Here is a 6,639-nt window from a genome sequence, read left to right as displayed (position 1 = left end):
GATTACACTGTGTCACCCAGGAGTAAATCTATGTCAAGGCTTTTCTGAGGAGTTTCTCAGAATTTTGTACAGTACCCTTAAAGGCATGCCCAGCCCTGTATTGGAACCAAATGATGCTGGTTCTTTTGCAAGCACTGGAGCCCAGAGAGAGCCTGAGCAGGAGCCAGACACAGCCTGGAGGTCCCAGGGCATGAGATGGGCACCTTTCCTCCCCTCTCCATAAACTTGGGCAGGGTGGGAAATCAGGGTCATAATGGTTTGCATAAATTCTTGATTGTAAAACTATCCAGCTTTCTGAGGTCATATTGAGCATGTTTGCAGGTACAGGGAAAAAGAGACTTAGTTGTTGTTCAGGGCTCAGTGGAAACCTGTGACCACTTTGAGAGTTGTCCCATTTCAGCTGCCTCCCCCTGCATTCATTTGTGCCTGAATTGTAAAAGCCTTTTCTTCATAGAGGCTCTTGCTGAAGTGAACATATGAGACTCATTGGTTTGTTTAGATTGGTTGAGATTGATTATTGTGGCTTCTTCAAAAAATCAAAATAGGTGAGTGGTGAGATGAACACATAACATATTGATAAATGTAGTTACATATATGAAATGGGCAAGAAAAAGAGAGAAAAATCTGAGTTTCTTGCACCTGATTCTTACAATTCTTGACAGCTCGAACTCCCACATGCTTGAATAGTTCAATACTGGATTAGTGTGATGTCTGCTTGGTGGATCCTGTGGGGCATAGGCTCAGCAAGAGACACATCATTCAGGATTTTGGGGACAGCTTGTAAACTGTGCAGCTCTACCAGCAATCCCACTCCAATCAAAGTCAAATTTGAAGATGGAACAAGGGGGAGAGGGGGAAGAGATGCTTTCTTATTTATGCTCCCATAATTGATTTTCTAAACTGTGATTAGTCCATTTCCACACTATAGTGCCAAAGTATTTATTTGTGAAAGTATATGAACTTCATAGAGCAAGCTGGGGCATGCCTTGTAAACAAGAAAAGTAGAATGGACATATAAGCACTGAATTGAAAGTTTGATTATGTATTTATTTTTTGCTGAAGCCCATGACAAGGTTGCCACTATGTTTAATAAAGCCAGGGGTCTTCCTGTTATTATCAGGGCCTGATCTTTTCCCTGTGCTCAGGAAAAAAGAAATTTCTCACTAAGGTGCATGCACAACTTGTTTGTAAATGAAAAGTGATTCTGCTAAATTGGACCCTTTTGCTATAAAAAAAAAATATATTGTTAAAAAATTTTTGAAATCTTTGGAAACTTAACACCACCAGTAATATTAATATCCCAGTTAAAATTTGTGCTGTGTGACTGCTGCATGTCCGCACCATGTCCACATCGTGGTGTGTGGTGGTTGGTTGTGTCTTAAAACTGTGTAAACTGGTAAGTGGCTAACTGCTTAAAAAGGCCTGGTTTTTGCAATAAAGGGCTCTCCTTTGCACCTGCCTGGGGACTCTGTGTCACTTTGCTTCATACATTCACTATTAAATTTCTCAAGGTTACACTTATCCAGGAATTTCCTTCAGATAGACAGAAAACATTTTAGCAAACATGATCACTGTGGTAGTAATAGCTAACTTGGATAGAGCTATAATGAAATGGATTTTCTTTTTTTCTGTGGATATTCTAGTTTATGGGGTTTTTTTTCTCCAGCAGTGAAAATTGAGGGAATTTCCAAACATTCATGCTATATATTCCTAGGTTTTATAAGAACTTAAATTCTAAATTGCTGAAAGTTGGTGAAGTTTTTTTTTTCTATGCAAGAAATGCAGCTACTTCCTAATTTTCTTGAAAATTAACAAATTGATGTTCTAGGTAAAATAACTTCTGCCTCTGCTTAGCATTTCATACCAAAGTTTCATTTTAGATATATTATTCCTTAAACAGTTTAATTAATTGAAGTGTTTTTCATAAGTTTTATGACAAATTGAGTTACAAATTTCAGCCGGCTGCCCCTTCATGGGGTGTGCAAAGAGGTCATGGTACTTGCCACATATCTCTGACTTTCAATAATTTTCCAAGGAGGCCAAGGATGAATAGACTGACCCCCCTTTTACTTTAAAGCTCAATTACAGAAAACAGAAATCTGTGAGGAAAAAAATCAAACTTGTTCTGGAGAGGAAGCAGCCACTTTTTGGCACTGAACGTTGCTTCTCCCTTTCCGGCTCAGCCCTCCTTGTGCGGCGTCCATATGGATGAGGTTTATGGGAATATCTTCTCTTCTAACATATCAAAATATTTACCTTGTGCATTTCAGTGCAACATCATTAATTTTACTAAGCTCCCAGTCTCAGTAAGTGCCAGCTGTCTTTGGGTTTCCAAGGCACTCAGATCTGATAAGTGAGCTCTTGTGTTAGCACTGCGACGGTCAAAGGTCCGTGTCAGGTCAGGACCTCTGCTCTGTGGGAGAGATAAACTGCTCTAAAATTACCAGAGGAAACAAGTAAAACAGAAAAATGGAATTTATAAACCTTATGAAATGTCACAAGATGTGTTGCAGTCTTTTGGACAAATGTTAAACGCAGTTAACCTGAAGGGGAAAGAGGGAGATAAAGGATCACCTGCTATAGAAAAAGATCTGGTGCTAAGGATGAGTAGGACTTAATGAGATCTTTTTAGCTGTATCAGCAATGATGTTTTGATTTTTCTTGATAGAAACTAGAAAGGTATAATTAGGAACATTTTTTTTCCTCTACAGATTCAGCCTGTGAGCTTTATTTAGTACAATAAAAAGTCCAGAGAAATAAACCCATCATATTTAATTTGAGTTCACAGTAGAACATTTGTTAATATTTGTCTTTTTTTGGTTAAGTGGGTAAATCACATAGCTATTAAATCTGCAAGATATAAATCACATTCAATTAAATGATAGCTAAGGTACTGTGGCAGGCCTGATTAAATTGGTGATTTAGTAAGTTTATATACACAGCATCCATGGAACAACATCTCTGATGTGTGCTGTGAAATTGAAAAAGAAGTTTGTTGGAGTCTCAACCACGCAAATGTTGCTCCCCCATGTTAGATACAAAGCCCAAACCTTTGGACAGTCTGGCCTGAGCAAGTCCTGCAAGTCACCTCACCTACATAACCAAGCCCCTGTGCATCTTGGATTTATTTATGACAGCTGGACTTATTCATAACAATAGGAGATCTGAGTGAAAGGCACTCAGGTGCAGCAGTGACTGTCCCCTTTCCTCTTGCAGAAGGCTGTGCTGCTGGGGAGGCTCTCACTGGAGTCAGGGAAGTGGCAACAGCCTCTGGAATTGGTGCTTGATGCATTTCAGAGCAGGACCCTGGATGTTTGGGGGTTCAGAAGCACAAGCACTGCTTCATCTCTTCTGTTTTCACAAATACAAAGCACTCAGAAATTCAAATGTCACTTCTAACATCTTTTAAAGTCAAATCTTGTGGTTAAGATTCAATGGAAAAATTCATGCTGGAAATAGAATTCTTTTCCAGCTGCCAAATCTGGCATAATTTTTAATGTGTCATAACAGATTTGGTATTATCTTAAATGCTTTTCCTAAAGTTTCTTGATTTGAAAAAGTGAAGGTATTAGAGAAAGGTGAAGTAGTTAAGAAAATACAACTAAATTGGGGACCAATTTAATTTTCAAATCAGAAATAAATTTCTTGTATACATTGCAGTAATAAATGTCTATCACCTTTTTCAATTTTGCATTTTAAGACATCTGTGAACACCAGTGGGAACTGTTATAGAGCTGTGCAATAAATCATTCTTGCAGAGTTTCCATTCACCTCAAAAAATGGATCAAAATAAGATCATTCTTTTTCCTTGTCTTTTCCTAATAACATTTTGTATGTTTGATTAGTAGGAGAATGATTCTGCAAAATCAATGCTAAATAAAATCTAAAGAAAATTTTTTTGCTTGAAATTGGAACAAAGCTCAGTGAAGTTGATAGCTGTTCTATCTTCAAACATTTTCCGAGGTATTTTAAGATGGTGTCATAAACTTGGCAGAATTTGTTTTTGAATTAGCACAAAAGGTTTTGGTCTTTTCCTCTCCTGCAAGTTACTGGCACAGGAATAGAATTGCTGGTAAATGCAGCCTGAGAGTTGAATAACTCCCCATTTCTAAGGCTGATACAAGAGTCTCACAGTTGCAGCCTCTCCCCAGGTAGGCCACGCATGGATAGCTTTTGTTTCTGCTCTGCCAGCCTTTCCAGCATATACAAAGTAAAATTGCATTATCTTGGCACTTCCTATTTTTAATTCTGCATGGCTAGATTGCTTTTCTCCTCCATTTTTGTTAAGAAGGACTGGAATGGTGCAGAGTTTTGCTAAGCTTTTCCAGGAGATGTTTCTTGCCTATCAAGAAAATTGGGCAGGAGCCCGATCAGACAAGTGTGCACATTTGCCATCTTGCTCTGCTCTCGCAGTGCCGACTCCTTTGTCAGGGATAATAACATCAGGGAGATGACCTTGTGAGGTAAACCACACATTTATTCAGTCTCTAAGCTCTGCGAGCATGTTGGTTGAAGTATGATCTTTGTCAAGCCCAGAGATGTAATTACCCTGAGAGTTAATGTTAATTGGTTTATTGAGTTTAATTGGATATCATTAAAAATACTGTTGTCTTATGCTGGAACTAAGACAATATTCTCTTAAAGGAAGAGTGATGATTCTTACTTCATTGTTCATATCTAACCTTGGGTTTACATCATTTTTTCACAACAAACTTGGATGAACAAGGTCCACCATTGAGGACATTTTTTTTTTTTTAGTTCTGCCTACTACTCTTAACCTTTCCCAAAGTTTTGGATGAAGAACTTGATAAAATGCTTGATGATATTGCTAAGGTTAATTACAATTTCAGCTATGGCAAGAGACATGCTATAAATGATTTAAAGAATAATAAAACTATAGAGGTCAAAAGAGCTGACAAAGAAGGTTTCAGTCACCATAATGAATTGGAATTAGACAGTTTTAGTGATGATTATCTGAAATTAACATGTGATCTCACTAAAAAGTTTCAACTGTTCTTAGATTGGATTAGTGATAAGCTTTTGGAAAAGGGGTGGTTTAAAATTAATAAGGTTATTTTTTGTCATTGCTAGGACTGTAACTCAGTATGGTGCATATTTTTTAAGGACACAGAAGTTTAGATGGTCCTAGATAAAAACTGAGGTCTAATTTTAGCTTTGGGTGCAGACAGAAAAATGACAACATTTGGTCTCATTTACTTGTAATTAAGACAACAATTAAAAATGCATAATCTCCTTTTTTTGGGGTCAGAGTAAAAAAAACCAAAAAACTTAATTTCTTAAAGTAGGAGAATCTTGGCCTTATGGTCAAGTTATCTATTAGTTATATTATGACTGGAGAACTGAAATTTTGGGGAAGTGTCCACAAAGTCCAACTCTTTAGAAGTAGAAACCTTAGAAATAATTCAAGCCCCTTCTCCCTTCCCCCTGGCCCACCCCATCCAATTTTGTTCTGCTACTTCACTATTGAAAGGGATTGAGCTGGACTTCCTTCTCTTTATTTCCTTTCAGATGGGACAGGCCTTGACCAGAGCCCTAAGCCCCAGTGTTCTGCTGATGATGCACCTGGATGTGATGAGGAGGACACCCATAGCCTCTCTGAATTTGGCTACATCCCACCATGAGTGGTGCTGATTCCAGTCACATTCAGCATTTTTCAGGTAACATTTGGCAGAATTGGGTACAAACATGGGTAACATGTAGAAAATGGGCTATATTAAACTTCCTATTTTTTCAGGATATGTGATGCTGTAGCATATGAAAGATAATCATCACAGAGTTTAAAGCCTTTCTAAAACTTAATTTAAGCTTTCTATTTAATATTAAAAATGTATTAGTATTTCATTCCACTCTAAGGTCTCTTTAGCTGGTTCCCTTTAGTGTCTCTGACTCATGGTTACTAAGGCAACTCAGGGTTTGGAGACAGGAATACAATAAAAATATGTTATTTACTTTAATTTAAAGACATTTCTGATGCAAAGATTTTTTTTTATATTAAAGATAGCTAATGCATTGACAAATTTTATTTTATAAAACTTTAATTACAAAAAATGTGATAAATTCTAAAGATTTAAAACAAATATTTAAACTGGAATCAACATTAAAGAAAATTTCTCCCAGATATCTGGGACAAAGAGAACACATATAAGAACGAGCCAATATTTAATAGTATTGAACATGAATTTCAAAAGAATTTCTATGGGGATGTCTTCATTGCTTGGCCATTTCCCCAGCCATACATAAGCCTCTATCCTAAGAGAAAAGCTGTGTAACAGCCCTAATCAGGTCACTGGGATCAGAGCAGGCAAAACCCACCCTGTCCATCCCTCCTGCCATGGGGTTTCTGCAGTGGGCCTGACAGAGTTGCTGGGGAAGGCATCTGAGCCCTATTTTGACTTTAGCTAAGTTTGGCTGACTGGAGGTTTTAAAGACATTCGCTGTAAAGCAGCAGTAAGAATTTCACTGTTAAGCTTGTTTTCCTATTTTCTTGCTGGAAGTTGGAAGGATTTGAAACTCATCCAGGGATTTGAAACTTCAGCAGTTTCTCTTCCTCTGAAATACTTCAACCAGGCAAAGAAAATTTTTCAGGCTGCATTATGACCTTAATTCCTCCTTTTTACC

This window comes from Agelaius phoeniceus, chromosome 12, assembly GCF_051311805.1.
Source record: "Agelaius phoeniceus isolate bAgePho1 chromosome 12, bAgePho1.hap1, whole genome shotgun sequence".
Lineage (NCBI taxonomy): Eukaryota > Metazoa > Chordata > Aves > Passeriformes > Icteridae > Agelaius > Agelaius phoeniceus.
The sequence above is the reverse complement of the archived record's forward strand: the minus strand, read 5'-3'. Positions refer to the sequence as shown.